The sequence below is a fragment of the Balaenoptera physalus genome, assembly GCF_965194825.1.
Source record: "Balaenoptera physalus genome assembly, chromosome: X".
NCBI lineage: Eukaryota > Metazoa > Chordata > Mammalia > Artiodactyla > Balaenopteridae > Balaenoptera > Balaenoptera physalus.
Genome location: NC_138903.1, coordinates 70303078 through 70325859, shown reverse-complemented (window position 1 = coordinate 70325859; position 22782 = coordinate 70303078). Strand labels below are relative to the sequence as shown.

At 33.4% G+C, this 22782-nt stretch overlaps 1 pseudogene across 1 annotated transcript; it reads left to right on the top strand.

Annotated features, from left to right (window-relative positions):
- Positions 1 to 901: 901 nt before the first annotated feature.
- Positions 902 to 13369, top strand: LOC309653090 (E3 ubiquitin-protein ligase RNF114 pseudogene; annotated as a pseudogene). The gene has a single exon. The product of its transcript is annotated as an E3 ubiquitin-protein ligase RNF114 pseudogene (transcript).
- The last annotated feature ends 9413 nt before the right edge of the window (positions 13370 to 22782 follow it).

Below are 22782 nucleotides of genomic sequence, written 5' to 3'. Positions count from 1 at the left end.
TATGTTAATATAAATGTTTCAGACATTACATGAAATTCCTAAAAATCTTATATTTGTATTTGTATGGAAATATGTATGGAAATATGTTAATATAAATGTTTCAGACATTACATGAAATTTCTAAAAATCTTATATTTGTATTTGTATGGAAATATGTATGGAAATATGTTAATATAAATGTTTCAGACATTACATGAAATTTCTAAAAATCTTATATGTTCTGGTATAATGTTATAAGTAATAATCCTAGTTATTACTTTAAAATGTATATCTCAGAAATAACTAATTTTCTTGTCAACTGCATTATTATGAACTTTCATCAAATCTTTAACCGTGGTCATTTTTAAGTCTTTTGTCATTTACAGACAGTTCTGGGTGTACTCTGATGATTTTGCAAATATGTTCCTATAAAAGGGTTTCATCTTCAAGAAATTCATGGAAAAGACTCTGACAAGTACAGGTTTCTGGTAACTGACTGTACTGCTGAACTGAATGAATAAGCATTTTCAGAACTCTGATGAAAAACTGATGAACTCATAAAAGTGCTAACAAAAGATCAAGATGAAAAAAAAAACAATTAATTACATGGGACTGAGTGAACTGATGAGGATGAGTATAATTTTTGTGACTTTCTGTCTGAATTTAAAAAAAAAAAATCCCACAAGGACTCAGAGGCAAAGAATATACAAATCAATTTTCACTGCAAAGTATAGGAGCTGTTACAGTGGAGGATTACTGGACTGAATGTCAATATTATGACATAGTATGAGTGTGTTTCATGTTTGGTAATTGCAATCATTGTTGCTTTTGTTGTGGTCATCCATGTACAATGCTTGGTGTCAGTCTATTTATCTCTTGTAAAAATAAAATACAGTGTGTGTGTGTGAAAAAAAAAAAATGTAAAGCCAGACACTATAAAACTCATAGAGGAAAACATAGGCAGAACACTCTTTGACATAAATTGCAGCAAGATCTTTTTGGATCCACCTCCTAGATTAATGACAATAAAAATAAGCAAATGGGACCTAATGAAACTTAAAAGCTTTTGCACAGCAAAGGAAACCATAAACAAAAAAAAAAAGACAACCCTCAGAATGGGAGAAAATATTTGCAAATGAAGCAACTGACAAAGAATTAATCTCCAGAATATACAAACAGCTCATGCAGCTCAATATCAAAAAAAAAACAAATAATGCAATAAAAAAATTGGATGGAAGATCTAAATAAACAATTCTCCAAAGAAGAAATACAGATGGCCAAAAGTCACATGAGAAGATACTCAACATCATTAATTATTAGAGAAATGCCAATCAAAACTACAATGAGGTGTCACCTCACACAGGTCAGAATGGCCATCATCGAAAATCTATAATCAATAAAGGCTGGAAAGGGTGTGGAGAAAAGGAAACCTTCCTACACTGTTGGTGGGAATGTAAATTGGTACAGCCACTATGGAGAACAGTATGGAGGTTCCTTAAAAAAATAAAAATAGAGCTACTATATGGTCCAGCAATCCTACTCTTGGGCATATATCCAAAGAAAACTATAATTCGAAAAGATGCATGCACCCCAATATTTATTGAAGCACTGTTTACTAAGCTAGGAAATGTAAGCAGCCTAAATGTCCATCAACAGAGGAATGGATAAAGCAGATGTGGTACGTATATACAATGAAATATTAATTGGCCATAAAGCAGAATGAAATAATGCCATTTACAGCAACACGGATGAACCTAGAGATTGTCATACTGAGTGAAGTTTGGCAGAGAAAGACAAATATCATATGATATTTCTTATACGTGGAATCTTAAAAATGTGTACAAATGAACTTATCTAAGAAACAGAAATAGAGTTACAGATGTAGAAAACAAACTTATGGTTAGCAGGGGTAAGGTGGGGAAGGGATAAGTTGGGAGATTGGGACTGACATATACACACTATTATATATAAAATAGATAACTAATAATGACCTACTGTATAGCACACGTAACTCTACTCAATACTCTGTAGTGGCCTACACGGGAAAAGAGTCTTAAAAAGAGTGGATATATGTATATGTAAAAAAATAAAAAATTAGAATAAAAAATATTAATTCTTCCAATCCATGAGCACAAACTATCTTTCCATTTGTCTTCTTCATTTTTTTTAATTAATGACTTATAGTTTTCAGTGTACATGTTTTTCACCTCCTTGATTAAATTTATTCTTAGGTATCTTATTCTTTTTTTTTGAATGCTTATCACTTTATTACTGCAATCATAAATCGTAATGATTTGAATTAGTCCTCGACATTGATTTGTGTGTTTAAATTAGTCCTTAATTATGCTTTTTCTGCCTTTTGTTTTGTTGCTCACCCTTTTAAGAAATGCCATGATAATTAACACATGGTTGTGTTGCATAAAGCATCTTGTAGTACCGTCCTGAGTATGTGTACATGTGTTCATATCTTGTGCCTCTGCTCATATTTTTCTATTCAACTTTTCTGTTGGATAGCATTGAAAAGCCTTTGCTGATTTTCAAGGCAGTCTTTCAGCTTATCCTCTGTCAAAGTCAGTCGCTGCTCCAAGATTGAAACAGTCTGTGTCAAAACATTGAGCTGTTCCATAATATGCTCTAACACATCAGTCACAGTGAGCGATATGCTTCATTGACTCTCAGAAGGGTGGTCGCTCATTTCTTCTGTTTTCTTTTTCAAGGTTGTAGGTGAACATTCTGATGACATTAAAGAAGGGTTCAAGAAATATCCGCAGATCTCTTCACCCTTGTCTGGTAGAGTTCTAACAGTGGTTTCCGTTGTTGTGGTAGAATCAAAAGAAAGGATGTCCACAACAGGGGGAGTAGAGGTCTGCAAATCGATTACATCAAGCTTTGGATTAATCTGCTAGTGTTGGAGGGTCTCCTGCAGAGGCAGGGGTTGGCTGTGGCTCACTGTGGGGACAAGGACACTGACCTATCTTATTCTTTTTGATGCAATTGTAAATGGTATTGTTTTCAACATCATACTTAATTATAAAAAGTTTACACATTTTCCTTTAAGATTAGGAACAAGACAATAGTGCCTACTTTCATCATACATATTAAACGGAATACTTGAAGTCCTAGATAAAGAAATCAGGGAGGATAAAGAAATAAAAGGCATCCACATTTAAGGGGGGGACAAGTAAAATTGTCTTTTTTGCAGATATGATTTATACATAGGAAATCTTAATGATTCCATTAAAAAATCCATTAGAATTAATCAACAAATTCAGTAAAGTTACAGGATATAAAGTCAACATACAGAAATTATTATTAACAATGTTTCTATATGTTATACATTTGGGTATACATTATACATTTGGGTATACATTATACATCTATACATTATACATTTCTATACATGAAAAATGAAATACCTTTAAAAGAAATAAAAGCAATTTTACTTACTATAGCCTCAAAAACAATAAAATACTTTGGAATACATTTAACCAAACAAGGAAAAACTGTACAGTAAAAACATCTGTACACTAAAAACTACAAGACTCTGATAAAAGGAATTGAGGAAGACACAAACAAATGGAAAGATATACCATGTTCATGGATTGGAAGAATGAATATTGTTAAAATGTCCATACTGAACAAAGCCATCTACATATTCACTGCAATCCTTATCTAGTTTCCAATGGATTTTTCACAGAAATAGAAAAAAAATCCTAAAGTTTGTAAGGAACCACAAAGTATCTCAAATAAGTAAAACAATAATCAGAAAGAACAAAGTGGGAGACATCACAGTCCCAGTTCATGCTATATTACAAATAAAATAAGTATGGTACTACCATAGAGTTAGACATATAGACCAAGGGATGAGAATCAAGAGCCAAGAAATACACCTCCACATAAATGGTAAAATAATGTTTGACAGAGGAGCCAAGAATACTCAATGGGAAAAATATACTATCTTCAATAAATGGTGCTTGGAAAACTAGATAACCACCTACAGAAAAATAAAAGTGGACCAATATTTTACATCATTTATAAAAATACTCAAAGTGGATTAACGTCTTAAATGTGAGACCTGAAACCATAAAACTCTTTGAAAAAAAAATATAAGATAAAAGCTTGTTTACATAGGCCTTGGAAAATACTTTTTTGTATAATGGCAAAATCACAAAAAGCAAGACAAAAATAAATAAGTTAGACTACCTCGAACTAAAAAGCTTCTGCACAAGAGAAGAAACCATCAACAAAATGAAAAAATAACCTGAAAACAACTCAGTAAGAAAGAAAGTCAAACAATCCAAGTAAAAAATGAGCAGAGAACCTGAATAGACATTTTTTTTTCAAAGAAGACATATAAGTTTCTAACAGATACATGAAAAGACGTTCAATATCACTCATTATTAGGGAAATGCAAATCAAAACCACAATGAAATATCACCTCACACCTGTTAGAATGGCTATTATCAAAAAGATAAGACATAAGTGTTGGCAAAGATGTAGATAAAAGGGAATCCAGTGCACTGTTGGTGAGAATGTATACTGGTATAGCCACTAGGAATACAATATGGAGGGTCCTCAAAAAATTAAAAATAGAACTACCATATGATCCCACATCTTGGTAAATATCTGAAGGAAATGAAAACAGCTAAAATATGAAAACAACCTGAGTGCCCATCAACAGATGATAGACAAAAAGTTTAGGGTATATATATAGAGAGAGATAGAATATTATTATAAATAAATAGATAAATATTTCTAATGGAATATTATTCAGCCATGAGAAAAAAGGAAATCTTGCATTTGAAACGATATGGATTGTCCTTGGAGACATAATGTTAAGTTAAATCAGCGAGACAAAGACAAATACTGTATAATATCACATGTGGACACTAAAAAAAGCTGAATTCTTAGAAAAAATAGTAAAACGGTGGTTATTAAGGAGTGGCAGGAATAGGAAGATGTTAATCAAAGTGTACAAATGTCTAAGTAAATGATGAATAGGTTCTGGGGATCTAATGTACAGCATTGTGATTATAGATAACAATAGTCCACTGTACATTTGAAGTTTGCTAAGACTGTAGATCTTAAATGTTCTCACCATGTGAAAGATATGGAAATTACTTGATATGATGGAGATGTTAGCTAACACTACAGTAGTAATCATATTGCAATATATGTGTATCAAATCAACATGTAATACATTTTAAATTTACACAATGTTTATGTAAATTATATCTCAATAAAGTTTGAAAAAATACCAAAAAATATAAAAGGTTTATATATCTTGACCAAGTGGGATTTATCCCTGGCATGCAAAGGATGGTTCAACATGTGCAAATAATTAATGTCATACACTACATTTAAAAAATGAAGTATAAAGAAACATGCTTTTCTGGATAGATGTAGAAGAAGCATTTGGCAAAATTTAACACCCTTTAATAATAATAACTCTCAAAACACTATGTGTAAAATGAATTTGTCTCAACACAATGGCCACATATGAAAAGCCCAGAGTTAACACCACACTCAATGGTGAAAAAATAATGCGTTTGCTCTAAATCAGGAACAAAGAAGGCATGCCCAGACTTGCCACTTTTATTGAACATGACACTGAAAGTTCCAGTCAGAGCAATTAGACAAGAAAAAGAAATAAACAATATCCAAAGTAGAAAGAAAGAAAGAAAATTATCTTTGTTGCATACAGCATTATTCCATATGTAACATACCCTAAAGACCCCCATAAAACAGTGTTAGAATAAACGAATTCAGTACAGTTGCAGGATTACAAAATCAACATACAAAAGTTAGTTGTTTCTATACTCTAATAGCAAACAATTTGAAAGGGAAATTAAGAAAACCATTCCATTTGCAATAGCATCAAAAAGAAATAAATACTTGGAAATAAACTTAACCAAGGAAGCAAATACTTGTACACTGAAAACTACAAAACTTTGATGAAAGAAATTAAAGAATACACAAATCAATACGAAGACATCTCATGTTCATGCAATGGAAGACACAATATTATTAAAATGTCCATATTACTCAGAGTGATCTACGTAATCAGTGTAGTCACAATCCAAATTCCAATGGTATTTTTTTTTTACAGAAAAAGGAAAAACAATCCTGAAATTCATATGGAACCATAAGAAATTTGAATAGGAAAAAGCAAGCTTGAGCAAGAAGAACATAGCTGGAGGCACCACATTTCTTGATTTCAAAATATATCGCAAAGGTACCATAACTAAATAAGTAAGGTACCTGCATAAAAGGCAACAAAATTAATGAAACAGACCAGAGAGCTAGAAATTAACTGTTTTGTGCCAGTCTCAGCCTATCAATAACCACTGTTGTTGTAACCAATGGCCCTCGTAGTTCTTCTTATGATTGCAAGATGTCCTCAGCAGAATATCCATAAGGAAACTTTGAAAGAGATAAAATGTATTACTTACACGTCCTGGAAATTACATGACACACCTGAGGCTATACAGAGTTGTCAGGGGTAGGGAGTGAGAGATGGCTGACCTTGGGTTTTGCTTTTACAGGGTTTTGCAGGTTCACATTTTATTAGTGGATTTAAACCATAAGAGCAGGGCTCTGCCAGAGGCAAGATGGCTGTGCAGCCGCAGGACCCTGAGGGTGGTGTGTTGCTGGCAGGGCCTGCAATGGAGGCACAGCCCCTGGGCGGTTTCACATGTCCCTTGTGCCTAGAAGCCCGAAACTGGTGCAGGTGCCCTGAGGATACATGCTTTGCTCTTCCTGCCTGCAGGAATGTCTGAGGCCAAAAAAGTGTAGAGTGTGTCCCAGCACTCTGGCACTTGGCATTGGAGCCGTGGAGCTAGAACAGCAGATTGAAGGCACAGAGACTTCTTGCCATCACTGCCCTAAAATTTTCTTCCTATCCAAGATCTGGGAGAACGTGGATACCTGTTCCAAATACCATAATTACATCATACAAGGTGTCAAGGCCACCACCAAAGATGCGTTACTTCAGCCAAGGAATGTCCCAAACCGTAATACTTTTCCTTGTCCTTACTGTCCTGAGAATTTTAATCAAGAAGGACTTGTAGAACACTGCAAGTTATCCTATAGCACAGACACCAAAACTGTGGTTTGTCCAATATGGGCCTCCATGCCCTGGGGAGACCCCAACTACCGCAGCCCCAACTTCATTGAGCACATCCAGCACCAGCATCAGTTTTCTAATAACATTTAACAACACTTGACACTTCGTGGATTAAGACGTTGAAGAGGACATGATGAACCAGGTGCTGCAGCACTCCATCATCCACAAGTGAGTGGTCTCTGCTCTCAGCTCTTGTTCCAGAGCTTCCCTTACATGTTAAGTGTGAAACATGTGACTCATCCACCCTAAAATGTACAACAAACCTGAAAGTGAGCCATGGTATTAGGACAGGGTTACTTCTGACAGGGAAACAGGTCCCTGGTCGGAGCCCTCCTTTCCTTTGGGCTCTTCCCCTACTGTTCACCCTATTTGTCACATGTCTCATCTTTTATTGCTCCTCAGCCACTTCTTGGAGCTTCTGCCTCCTCTTTGGAAGGGAACCCAGCTTCTCTGCCTGTCCTTGTTTCATGTTTGCTCCTCCTGTCCAGGGTTGATCTCTCAGGTCCTCTGAGCCAGCCAGGACCTTTTCTGGGTCATGAATAACACAAAAGAGACAAGGGTCTCGTCTCTTTGTCTCTGAGGTGTGAGCACTCTGGCCAAAATGCATCTGATCAGTGATGGAGCTCCTTCTGTACTGTGCAAGTTTCTGTTAGTTGGTCCTTGGCAGCAGCTGCCAGAAGCTAAAGATACATCATAGGAGACATTTCACAAGTCCTGTTGGGGTGAATATTCTGGGTTTAACATGTTCTGATGCTGGAAGTTTTGATTAGTGATATTTTCCTACCATTCCTGCACACCCTAAGGATTAACTGGTTCAATCTTAAATGCCTGCATGATACCTTTTTAGGATGAGGTGTAACCACATATTTTTAATGAAAATAAGTATTTCTAGGAGGGTCAGCTAAGTGAGGTGGGAGGGCCATAGCTTTTTGGTTCTGATTTTCAAACTAATGAAATATTTTCAAAAGACTCAGTCATATTTCCCTCTCTATTTGAGGGCCTGCTTCTGTTCTTGTTCTTGAAGCACAAAAAGGAGTCCTCAAATGAATATGAAGAAATTTGGGGGCTCCAGTGGACACTAGTTCCTTCATCTTTTATTTGGTAACTTAGATTAAACTGGGTGTTGCTTTTCTATCACAAATGATTTCCTTATAAAACTGGGTTTCAACAGGTAAGTCAGTGTGTGAACACCTGCCTTCTAAAGCAGAGAGCTTATGAGAAATCTGGTATCACTGCCTGTTGTCTCTGACAAGACACACTGTTCAAAAGGCACAACACAACTCTTGTGAGCAGTTGGTGATGGAAACTGTCTACTGGAAATTTGCTTTGGTGACAGCCCAAGAAGTTTGAAGTTCAACGTGTTTCATGGATGTTGATAAATACAAGCCTAAGGGCTGTCTAATCTCTAGGAGTAGAGCCTCTGATTGGTCAAATTGCATTTGGATTTAGGTTTGCTTTTCCTTGTCAGAACTCTCATCTGAATACAGACATTTTTTCTGGTCTGTGGCTGAGGTTGCAAATGACTTGGCACTTTGGGCCTGTGCACTGCTACTGTGGTCCTCTCCCTACCTGCCACTGAGAGCTGCAGATGTCCAGGAACCAGAAAGACAGGGACATTTGTTGGCAAAGTAATTTCTTCTAATGTGCTGTTGCTTGGGAGGGCCCAAACGTTATGGTCAGCTTCTTCACTGTAATTTCTGGAAGAAGTTCACTCAGACCTCCCTGAATTGAGATCATCTCAGTCTAAGTTTAGAGGGAAATGTGTCAAAACCTTCATTTGAGGGAACTGATGATGGTGGTCTCACTGGCGGTACTAAGAAACTGATTTCCTGGTAGTAAGTGCACTTCATGTATTTCTAATAAAATGAGTTTCCAGAAAGGGACATTTGCTATGTTCTGGCTTTTAAAAGGTGAAATATAAATACATTTCATAATTTATCAGTAAAATTTTTAAATAAAATTTCATGATTTATCAAAGAAATTTTAAAAAATAAAACATAAGAGCAGGAATTTAAAGCATGACAAAAGGAAAAAAAATAAAAACAAGTGGCACCAATGGGCATTTATCTAAATCAACCATGATCTCTAAAACAAAGGAACCTCAGGTGTGTATGGAGTTGGGGGGATAGGCCCGGCTCCTTATCTAGTCATGGGATTGACCATGTGTTCATTCAAGATAGTCATCTTTGAAGCAGAAGCCTCAACAATAATAGCCTCAGTCAGATAACGAATAATCTGATTTTAAAATGGTCAAAGGAGTAAAAAAAAAAACTTTCTCCAAGAAGACATACAAATGGATGGCAGGTATGTAAAAATATGTTCAACATCACTAATCATCAGAAAAACGCAAATCAAAACTGCAATGAGATATGATGACAAATTAAAATTATAATGGAGTGATCACACTTCAGGTACACAAAATGAACTTGGGTAGCCATTGAGGATCTGATCTCAGACACATTTCTGTACCACTGAGAATTTGAACTTTCCTTGAACTGTACCAGGCCTAAGGATACCACCAGCCATATTCAGAACAACACCAGCCGGCTGCAACATTATGGCCTCAATGTCTTCCCTTTTAACTATGTAACCGTTTCAGACCCCAACCAATCCTTGCTTCACAAGCACCCTCACTTCTTGCCAGCTCCAGTTATAATTCTTGATAAACAACTCATGTAACTAACTGTGGCCTTGTGGCTTTTTGCCTTTATAAGCCTTCCTTAATTTGTAGTCTGGTGGAATACAATTCAAGGGCTTCAGTCCTAACAAACTTGAAATAAACATATTTTTATTTCAATCAAGTCTCCATTTCTAAAATTTTTGTTAACCTCACACCTTTGAGGATGGCTAGTATTTTTTTTAAAGATAAGTATTGGCGAGTATGTGGAGAAATTGGAACCCTTATATACTGTTGGTGTGAATGCAAAGTGATGCAACTGCTAAAGAAAACTGTATGGCAGTTTCTCAAAAAAAAAAAAAACAACTAAAAATAGAACTACCATATGATCCAGCAATCCCACTTCTAGGTAAATATCCAAAGGAAATAAAATTAGTGTCTCCAGGAAGTATCTGCACTCCCATGTTCATTTCAGCACTATTCATAATCACCAAGGTATGGAAACAATCCAAATGTCAATTGATGGATGAATGGATAAAGAAAACGTGGTATATAAATACTATTTCATATTATTTGGCTTTTAAAAAGAAGGGAATTTTGCCACATGAGGCAACAAGGATGAACTTAGAGGACATGCTAAGTGAAATAAGCCAGACACTAAAGGACAAATACTGCAAAATTACATTATATGAAGTATATAAATAGTCAAACTCATAGAAATACAGAGTAGAATGGTAGTTTCCAGGGCCTCTGGGAGGGGAAGATGGGGAGTTGCTGTTTAACGGGTATGAAGTTTCAGTTATGCAATATGAAAATGCTCTAGAGAGCTGTTGTACAACATTGTCCCTATAGTTAACAATACATTATTGTGCACTTAAAATTTTAAGATGGTAGGTCTCATGTTAAGTATTCTAACCACAGTAAAATAAAGAAAAAAGGAAAAACAATAGCATAGTTTAAATGTATTAAATTATTTAAAAGCAAAATAGTAATCAGGACAAGTCCAGTTATTTCATTCCATTATAGTCTCCAATGAAACATGAATTTAAAAAATAAGACGAAGCCAAAGCTAAGGACAGTTTGTTCATTCTAGCTAAGACAGCTTGTAGATGAACTGTACTAATACAATGATTTCAGAATGAAACTGACAGAATTTCATGTTCTGCCCACAATTAGTCTGTGTTTCACATATATAGGCCATATTAATAATAGACCTTTTAAACTATAGACATAGTAATGCTCTTTCCACCTTCAATGAATAATATTATTATTTCAACATAGGAAATAAAACATATAAACACCTACAAGACAGCAATTTTTCCACAAAAAGTGAAACTCTATCCTTTTGAAGCATCATAAAACATTCCAACTGAGTGTGATTTTCCACGTGAGAAGATAAATTTCCTAGTCATTGCAAGTATAAATTAGGAAATGTTGCTAGCCACCATTTTATTTGATTGTCGGGGTCAGATTGTATCTTTTGGTTTCCTAATAGTCAGACTGAAAATACCGCATAGTGTTGCCTTTTTAAACAGCTTTTGGTAAGTGTTAGCCTATCTGTTAACAGTATGTTGCCGATGTGAGGAAACCCAGTCTCAACTTTAAGGTACCTAAAGAGGGTGCAAATTATACACTCCTGATGATAAGAGGAAGGGTCTTATTTTAAATTCCAAAGAATATCTAAGTGTTTAACATTGAATAGTTATTCAATAAATGTTTACTTATGATTAACAGTCTGGGATGTCTAGCTGGATATCAGCTAATAGTGTTAACTATGTAAAATGATTGACAAGTTGTGTATATTTTGATACACATATATCATTAATGAAAGGTGAGTCAGGAAACAATTACAAACAATTTAAATCCAAGAAATTGGAATTTTTGTCAGGATATCACTTTTGCTGCTATTGTTTTACATTTGAGGGGAAAAAAAAAAACATGACTTTTAACCATTCTTTCAATTCTGCCCACATTTTGGCATTGACCAATGAGTAAATTATATACAAGTGATAAAAAGTATTTTTACTTAATTTCAAGTGAACAGATTTGCTGGATTTGCAACTATAAGACACAGTAAACTAAAACTACACTTTAAAAATCCATTTAAACATCCTTGCAGTGAATTAGAGGCTTATTCCATATTCTCATTCTATGATGATTATTAAAACTCAGGGAAGTGAGTTAATAGGAATATATATATATATATTACATTATACATTAAACATTTTGGGTTTCTTCTTTGTTTCAGTAAGCAGATATCACTTTCAAAAACTCCCCTCTAAACTTAAGCATAAATTTTCTAATAGTCTTATAGAAGTTATAATTACAGTCAAATAAATATATAGGCATAATTATGTGCATTTTTTTCTCCATGGAAGGGAAAATAAAAAGAGAAATTTGCTCTGCAATAATAAAAATAACTTTATGTAACACATTCTAAACTTTAAAATCCAATATTACACATACTTTTAATGTTCTATTCACTTTTTGTCAGCTACTTTTTGCTCCTCTTAATGAATATTGTAACTCCAAATTTTTAAATGTCTTTAACATAATCTCCTTTTGGATGAATAAAATATTTGTTAAGAATAATTCTCATTGAGTGTGCAGAGAAAAGGGAACCCTCCTACACTGTTTGTGGGAATGTAAATTGGTACAGTCACTATGGAAAACAGTATGCAAGTTCCTTAAAAAACTAAGAAAGAGCTACCATATGATCCAGCAGTCCCACTCCTGGGCATATATCCAGAGAAAAACATGGTGTGAAAGGATACATGCACCCCAATGTTCATTGCAGTGCTGTTTACAATAGCCAAGACATAGAAGTAACCTAAATGTCCATCAACAGAGAATGGATAAAGAAGATGTGGTACATATATACAATGGAATATTACTCAATCATTAAAAAGAATGAAATAATGTCATTTACAGCAACATGGATGGACCTGGAGATTATCATACTAGGTGAATTAAGTCAGACAAAGACAAATATATAATATCACTTATAAGTAGAATCTAAAAACGTGATACAAACAAATTTATTTACGAAACAGAAAGAGACTCACTGAATTAGAGAACGAACTTATGGTTACCAGGAGGGTAAGGTCGGGGGGAGGGATAGATTGGGAGTTTGGGATTGACATGTACACAGTGCTATATTTAAAAATAGATAACCAACAAGGACCTACTGTATAGCACAGGGAACTCTGCTCAATACTCTGTAATAACCTAATTGGGAAAAGAATTTGAAAAAGAATAGATACATGTATATGTGTAACTGAATCACTTTGCTCTACACCTGAAACTAATACAACATAGTTAATCAACTATACTCCAATATAAAATGAAGTTTTTTTAAAAAAAATAATTCTCCTTGATTTCAAAGTGCATACACCTCTTTTCAGAAGTATATTTAGTTCCTTTTACTAAGTCCTTAATTTTGTAATTTTTAATTGTGGTAATAACACAAAAAATTTACCATCATAAATATTTTAAGCTGTATAGCCCAGAACTGTTAAATATATTCATATTGTTATGCAATGAATCTCCAGACCGTTTTTAAAATTTTTTTATTGAAATATAGTTGATTTACAATGTTGTGTTAGTTTCAGATGTACAGCAAAGTGATTCAGTTATATATATATATATATATATATATATATATAATTTTTTGGAATTCTCTTCCCTTATAGGTTATTACAAGATATTGAGTATAGTTTCCTGTGCTATATAATAGGCCCTTGTTGGTTGTCAATTTTATATATATAGAAATATGTATAATTTAATCCCAAACTCCTAATTTATCCCTCTCCCCACCATTCCCCTTTGGTAACCATAAGTTTGTTTTCTATGCCTATAAGTCTATTTGTTTTGTAAATAAGTTCAGTTGTATCATTTTTTTAGATTCCACATATAAGTGATACTATGTGATATTTGTCTTTCTCTGTCTGGCTTACTTCACTTAGTTTGATAATCGCCATGTCCATCCATGTTGCTGCATGGCACTTTATCCTTCTTTTTTAAGGCTGAGTAATATTCCATTACACATATATACCACATCTTCTTTATGCATTCATCGCTTCCATGTCTTGCTTATTGTAAATAGTGCTGCTATGAAATCATGGTACATTTATTTTTTCATATGTTTTTCTCCAGATATATGCACAGGAGTGGGATTGGGAGATCATACGGTAGCTCTATTATCAGTTTTTTAAGGAACCTGCATACTGTTCTCCATAGTGGTTGTATCAATCTACATTCCCACCAACATTGAAGGATGGTTCCTTTTTCTCCACACCTTCACCATCATTTACTGTTTGTAGATTTTTTGATGTTGGCCATTCTGACTGGTGTAATGTGATACTTCATTTTAGTTTTGATTAGCATTTCTCTAATAATTAGCAAAGTTGAACACCTTTTCATGTGCCTCTTGACCATCTCTATGTCTTCTTTGGAGAAATACATTTTTATATCTTCTGCCCATTTTTTTATTAGATTTTTTTGATGAACTGTTTGTATATTTTAGAGATTAATCCCTTGTCAGTTGCTTCATTTGCAAATATTTTCTCCCATTCTTTAGGTTGTCATTTGTTTTGTTTATGGTTTCCTTTGCTGTGCAAAAGGTTTTAAGTTTAATTAGGTCCCATTTGTTTATTTTCATTACTCTAGGAAGTGGATCCAAAAATATATTGCTGCAATTTATGACAGAGAGTGTTCTGCCTATGTTTTCCTCTATGAGTTTCATAGTGTCTGGACTTACATTTAGGTCTTTGATCCATTTTGAGTTTATTTTTTGTGTATCGTATTAGAGAATGATCTAATTTTACTCTTTTACATATAGCTGTCCAGTTTTCCCAGCACCACTGTTTGAAGAGACTGTCTTTTCTCCATTGTATATTCTTGCCTCCTTTGTCATAGATTAGGTGACCATATCTGTGTGTGAGTTTATCTCTGTGCTTTCCATCCTGTTCCATTGATCTATATTTCTGTTTCTGCAGCAGTACCATACTGTCTTGATGACTGTAGCTTTGTAGTATAGTCTGAAGTCAGGGAGCCTGATTCCACTAGCTCCATTTTTCTTTCTCAAGATTGCTTTGACTATTCAGGGTCTTTTGTGTTTCCATACAAATTTAAATTTTTTATTCTAGTACTGTGAAAAATTCCATTCATAATTTGATAGGGATTGCATTGAATCTGTAGATTGCCTTGGGTAGTACAGTTATTTTGACAATATTGATTCTTCCAGTCCAAGAACATTGATTTTTCCATCTTTCCATCTGTTTGTGTCATCTTCAATTTCTTTCATCAGCATGTTATAGTTTTCAGGATATAGCTCTTTTGTTTCCTTAGGTAGGTTTATTCCTATATATTTTATTCTTTTGGATGAAATTTTTCAGCTTGCAGAACGGAAACTCAATATCCATTAAACAACTCCCCATCTCCCCTTTCTCCCAGCTCCTGACAACCACCATTCTACATTTGTTCTATGATTTTGACTACATTAAACACTTAATATAATTGGAAACATACATACAGTAGTTGTCTTTTGTGACTGATTTATTTCATTTAGCATGATGCCCTCAAGGTTCATCCATGTTATAACATGTGACATGATATCAATCTTTGTAAGACCAAATAATATTCCATTGTATGTATACACCACATTTAGTTTTATCCACTTAGTTGTGGATGAACATTTGTGTTCCACCTATTAGCACTATTGTGAATAATGCTGCTATGAATATGGGTGTGCAAATATCTCTTTGAGTCTTTGCTTTCAGTTCTTTTGATATATACCAGGGAGTGGGACTACAGGATCATATAAAAATCCTATTTTTAATATTTTGATGAACCACCATACTGTATTCCAGAGAGACTGCACCGTTTGTATTCCCACCAACAGTGCACAAGGGTTAAAAAGTATTCACATCCATACCAATACATGTTAGTTTTCTTTTTTATTATAGTGGCCATTTTAATAGGTGTGAGGTAGACTGTTTGTGGTTTTAATTTGCATTTTTCTAATGATTAGTGATGCTAGGTGTCTTTTCATATGCCTTGGCCATTTATTTATCATCTTTGGAGAAATCTCTATTCAAGTTGTTTGCCCATTTTTTTTAACCAAGTTATTGGTTTGTTGTTGTCATTGAGATGTAGGTGTTCTGTACATATTCTGGATATTAGCCCTTTATCAGATAAATGACTTGTAAGTAATTTCTCCCATTCCATTGGTTACATTGTCACTGTGATATGTCTTTTGATGCATTTTATTGGAGTCAGGTTGAGGTTCGATATAGTCTCATTTGTTTATTTTTCCTTTTGTTGCCTGTGCTTTTAGTGTCTTATCCAAAAAATCATTTTCAAAGCTAATGTCATGAAGCTTTCCCCCAATGTTTTCTTCCAGGAATTTTATAGTTTTAGGACTTATATAAATTTTGAGTTAATTTTGTATATCATGTGAACTTCATTCTTTGCCATAGATATTCATTTGTCTCAACACCATTTGCAGAAGAGACTGCCCTTTTCCTATTGAGTGGTCTTGGCACTTTTTCAAAAATCATTTGATCATACACAAGGGGGTTAATTTATGGACTCTGTATTCTATTTCATTGGTCTATTATGTTGGTATTTATCCCAATACTACATTGTTTTGATTACTGTAGTTTTGTAATATGTTTTGAAGTCAGGAAGTATGAAATATTACCTTCTTTGATATATGGTTCAAAGTACAAACTTTGACCTTCTTTTTCAAGGTTGCTTGGTGATTCAGGGTCCTTAAGATTCTATGTAAATTCTTGGACAGATTTTTCTATTTCTGCATTGAATCTGTAAATTATTTTGGATAGTGTTGACATCTTAACAATATTAAGTTTTCCAATACATGAAAAAAGGATGTATTTTAATTTATTTGTGTCTTCTTTAATTTCCTTCTGCAATATTTTGTTTTTTGTTTGTTTTTAATTTTCAGTATACAAGTCTTTCACCTCCTTGACTAAGTTTATTCCTACAGTTTTACTCTTTTTGGTGCTATTGTAAATGGAATTGTTTTGTTTTTTTGAATTGTTAATTTTTAGTGTATAGAAATGCAACTGACTTTTTAAAATGAGTTTGATGTATTTATTTAAGGGGAAAAAAATCCATGGATTGGGGGAATACAGTGCCTCACAAACCATGGGACACTCTTCCCAAGGGATTTTGGGCAAGGGTGTGTTTTATAGGGTGTTAGAAGGGCAACACAGAAACAGGTCATAATTAGCTAGGAGATAGGGAATTTCCTTATAAGACTAGCAGTTTTGTTTTTTCTAGGGTAAGGTAACCTAGCCAAATCTAAGCTAGAGGATTGTGATTGGCATATGTTAGGGTTCTTTGACAGGTGTTTCCCGAAATTGCAAGTTGGCTTAGGTTTAGATTTGTGGTGTGGGCCAGGCCACTGGGGCAGTCTCCATTTTGCAGGTCTTTATATAAAAATTAACTTTATTAATTCCCTCCTTTTTGAATAATACTCTCAGTTTTACTGGTCAAAATTTAAGGTATTAGCACCACTTTGTGCTGCTGTTTCTCGTTTGATGTTCGAGTCAGGTAGGATCTTCAACTGAAATTCATAGGTTAGGATATTGAGGTCTCGGTTCCTTAGTTGACTGTTTTATTCATCCTGTTTTTGACATTCTAGGCAAAGAGAGATCATTTTCCTGGTCACCAGTGACTCCAGAGATGCCTTGAAAGCTTTTGATAGAACAAGAACACCAGGGAACTATCAGCATGACTATAAGCAGAAAAATACCCAACATGTATAAGATGGTCTGAAGCTAAAGTCCCCCTGATCCAAACCAACTTTGATCAAATAGGTCAAAGAAAGATTCTGTTGATGGAGTCACTTAAGTCAAGTGGCTTATTTGTGTATTTTGTGTAATTGTATTTACTTCTCCAGAAATGTTTATCCAGTGAGCTTATTCCAGAGAAACTGAGACATTGGTAATCAGGGAGAAGTTTGTGATGGGTAGAAGGAACTACAGATCACCATCATCATAGCAAATCCAACAGTTCATTGGAGGTTGGAATACTCTTCTTTGTAATGGCCTAAGATATATAAACAATCACATTTTTCTGTCTAGGCCAGGGAAAGGTAATAGTGGACAAAAGAATTAAAACGACCTTCATGGTATAAGTATTAGGAAAATCATGGTGAGAAAGGGAAGGGGGAATGGAAAAAACATTCTTGATCTGTCTACCTCACAGTTTACCTCAATTTAAGCTACTTCTCTTCCTAGTCAATTTGATATTGAGGACTTCAGCATTTGCACAGGACCAGATTTCATGTGGAGCATTCTTCAGTTGTAAAATATGCACCTTGTAATTAGGCAGTGGTGTCAGTAGTCAAGAGTATTGGTAGAGTCCTTTCCATTAATCTCACTTTTGCAAAAGCATTAGGTATAATAATAACTGTTTATAAGTAGCAAAAGACTCTAAAATGCCCATGGTTAAAGATATAATGAGAGTTCATTTTATTTTAAAAAATGTAGTTACTTCTTTGGCATATAATAATTTAGGATAATAATTGGGCAATGAGAGTATTAACAAATATCTAAAAACTTTAAACAATTTCTGAAATACTTATATAAGTAAAATATATTTATACACATATGACCTAAGAAGGTTTATTATCACTTTTTATTTGACAATGCTTCCCACATAATTTAAAATACCAAATAATCCTAATTAGCTTAATTTATTTTTTACAAAGTGAGAGACATATCTTTTGAGATTTCTAGGGGCCCTCTAGGAAATCTCAAAGTTAGTTTGAAATTAAAAAATAAATAAAGTAAAAAACAAAACAGAAAACAAACTCCATTTGGAACTTGATTCTAAGAAAATGTCAGAAGGCTTGAACATTTGATTAAATTGTATCACATAAAGTTATAAAATAATATTTGTTTATTCAACCAAAGTAACAATAGAAGATAATAAAGGCAAATGCAAAAGGTTACAGAGTCATGAACAAAATGTAGTTCTTTTAATATTGAGAAGACTGGGTTTTCTTCAGTAATTAAAGACCTGATGAAGACAACATGAAGCACAGTAAGTTATTTCGGTAAGACATAAAATTTATCCTGTCTAGGTAGATTGCTTAAAAGGTAAAGAAAAAGCTTGGTTTACAATTTCTTATCAAGAGCTGATCAATTGTCTAATAAAACTTTCTTTTTAACAGAGAGAAAAACCAAATTCTAATTTTGCACCTGTGTACTTTGAACATTAAAACCCATGAACAATAACAACAAAACTAAAATACATTTCAATGTTAGCCACCTTGACCACACATAAAACTTCTTTCTCAAGATTCTTCACAGAACTTCTACATTTTTATATCCATTCAGACATTGTCTGTTTTTTCCTCTTTTTTTGTTTTAATTGTGGAACAATCAATCATTTTACTTTCCTTACCTACTTTTAATACAGAGTTGTTTTCTTTCACCCTTATTATGTCTAAGTAATTTTAACTACAAATATTGATTAGAATTCTTAATCATTAGAATCTTTGATTTCTAGTGAAAATAAGCAAGTAGGGACTCTCTGCACTAGCATCCTATGGATTTGCAAAATTATTAATACATTTCATAATTTCTGAAGGTATATTATTCCTCATAGTAAATTTTTCAATGTGGCAAAAAGAAATTTATTGATAAACCCAAATATATTTAATTCTTTTGTAATAGGAAGCCTAATATAGGTAAAATTGTGTTCAATAATTAACATTTCAGTATTTTATTGCATTTGAAAGTAATCTAGATAGTCAATGAATATCCATCAATTAACTTATCTCAGTATAAGTTTCAGGTTTCAAGTTACCAAAAAGATTTTGGAAACTATTTTTAAATAGACACACCATAAAGTATAATTATTGTTGAAAAGTCCATTTATAAACTTTTTACTTATATTTTATTTACTCATTCTTAACAATTATGTTTAGATGATGCATGAAAATTTCATGATTCATTAAACAGCTAATCCTCACTTTATTTTTCTCACTGAAAAATTTTGTAACAGCTTAAACTAGCTTTTTATCATTATTATTCTATAGATCGTGTAAACTTGAAAAATGGTTTTGTTAATTTCTATATTTCTGGAAATATATTTGATTTATATAAACACTTTACATTTTATGCCAATTAAATAGAGCCCTTTACACATTGATTTTGGCAATATCATTTGGAGGTAATTAAAAAATTACACTTTGATAATATACATATATAGATATATGTAAATAAAGGTAAACAGAGATCTTGTAAGTTTTATTTTAAAATTTCAGTCATAAGACAAGTATGATAATGCAAAGCTCACTAGTTGATAAAAGAACAAGTAGATCAAAATTGTGTTTCTGGAAGATGGAATAAGTTAAGCTTATCCACTAAGATGGCTTGAACTTTTTACTAATATTTGTGCTAAAGATTTTTGTGATTCCACTTGCCTCGTTTCCACATAATCTCGCCCATTTTTTTCCTTCTTATAAGCATTACCTCTCTGAAATTTGCATTTCTAAAAGATGGCCTATGGAGAATAGTATGGAAGTTCCTTTAAGAACTAAAAATAGGGCTACCATACGATCCCATAATCCCACTACTGGGCATATATCTGGAGAAAACCATAATTTGAAAAGATACATGCATCCCAATGTTCATAGGAGCATTATTTACAATAGCCAAGACATGGAAATGACCTAAGTGTCCATCAACAGGGGAATGGATAAAGAAGATGTGTTGTGGTGTGTGTGTATATATATATATACACAATGAAATATTGCTCAGTCACAAAAAAATGAAATAATGCCATTTACAGCAACATGGATGGACCTAGAGATTATCATACTATGTGAAGTAAGCCAGACAGAGAAAGACAAATATCATATGATATTGCTTATATATGGAATCTAAAATAATGATACAAATGAACTTATTTACAAAACAGAATACATGCACCCGAATGTTCATTGCAGCACTATTTACAATAGCCAGGTCATGGAAGCAACCTAAATGCCCATCAACAGACGAATGGATAAAGAAGATGTGGTACATATATACAATGGAATATTACTCAGCCATAAAAAGGAACGAAATTGAGTCATTTGTTGAGACGTGGATGGATCTAGAGACTGTCATACAGAGTGAAGTAAGTCAGAAAGAGAAAAACAAATATCATATATTAATGCATGTATGTGGAACCTAGAAAAATGGTACAGATGAGCCAGTTTGCAGGGCAGAAGTTGAGACACAGATGTAGAGAATGGACATATGGACACCAAGGGGGGAAAACTGCGGTGAGGTGGGGATGGTGGTGTGCTGAATTGGGCGATTGGGATTGACATGTATACACTGATGTGTATAAAATTGATGCCTAATAAGAACCTGCAGTATAAAAAAACAAACAAAACAACTAATACTAAACTTTCATTGGGTTATTTGTATGGAAATATGTTAATATAAATGTTTCAGACATTACATGAAATTTCTAAAAATCTTATATTTGTATTTGTATGGAAATATGTATGGAAATATGTTAATATAAATGTTTCAGACATTACATGAAATTTCTAAAAATCTTATATTTGTATTTGTATGGAAATATGTATGGAAATATGTTAATATAAATGTTTCAGACACTACATGAAATTTCTAAAGATCTTATATGTTCTGGTATAATGTTATAAGTAATAATCCTAGTTATTACTTTAAAATGTATATCTCAGAAATAACTAATTTTCTTGTCAACTGCATTATTATGAACTTTCATCAAATCTTTAACCGTGGTCATTTTTAAGTCTTTTGTCATTTACAGACAGTTCTGGGTGTACTCTGATGATTTTGCAAATATGTTCCTATAAAAGGGTTTCATCTTCAAGAAATTCATGGAAAAGACTCTGACAAGTACAGGTTTCTGGTAACTGACTGTACTGCTGAACTGAATGAATAAGCATTTTCAGAACTCTGATGAAAAACTGATGAACTCATAAAAGTGCTAACAAAAGATCAAGATGAAAAAAAAACAATTAATTACATGGGACTGAGTGAACTGATGAGGATGAGTATAATTTTTGTGACTTTCTGTCTGAATTTAAAAAAAAAAAATCCCACAAGGACTCAGAGGCAAAGAATATACAAATCAATTTTCACTGCAAAGTAAAGGAGCTGTTACAGTGGAGGATTACTGGACTGAATGTCAATATTATGACATAGTATGAGTGTGTTTCATGTTTGGTAATTGCAATCATTGTTGCTTTTGTTGTAGTCATCCATGTACAATGCTTGGTGTCAGTCTATTTATCTCTTGTAAAAATAAAATAGTGTGTGTGTGTGAAAAAAAAAAAAAATCACCACAAATTTAAAAAAAAAAACAAAAAACAAAAAACAGAATAGACTCACAGATATAGAAAACAAACTTATGGTTACCAAAGGGGAAATGAGGGATAAATTAGGAGTTTGGGATTAAAATATACACACTACTGTATAAAAAATTGTTAACCTACAGGGACATACTGTATAGCACAGGGAATTATACTCAATATCTTATAATAACCTATAATGGAAGAGAATGTAAAAAGAGAATATATATTTATATACATATATGTACAAGTGAATCACTTTGCTGTACATCTGAAACTAACACAACATTGTAAATCAACTATATTTCAATAAAAAATTTAAAAAGTATCAAAAAAAGAGATGGCCTAGGTAAGAGTTCCTAGAGAAAACCTGGTAGAACATTTAAATCTCAAAAGCAGAGGAAGTTAATTCAAGTTCCTCTAAGGACTTTTGTTTCCTAAATCTAGAATTTTACAATACCTACAAGTTTTTTGAGACAAATACAGGAGGTTTCAGAATTGGTAAAATGGATAGGTGAGCTCTTTCTGTTCTTGCAAAGACTCAGTTTGTAAGGCAAGAATAGTTTTTGATTCCTCAAAGATTGAGTTGCAATCTGAATGATATTAAATGGCCGGCCTACCAATCCAACTACATTTTCTTCAATTTGCCTCTTTATATTAAGGACAAGATCTTCAACTAAGATGAAAAAC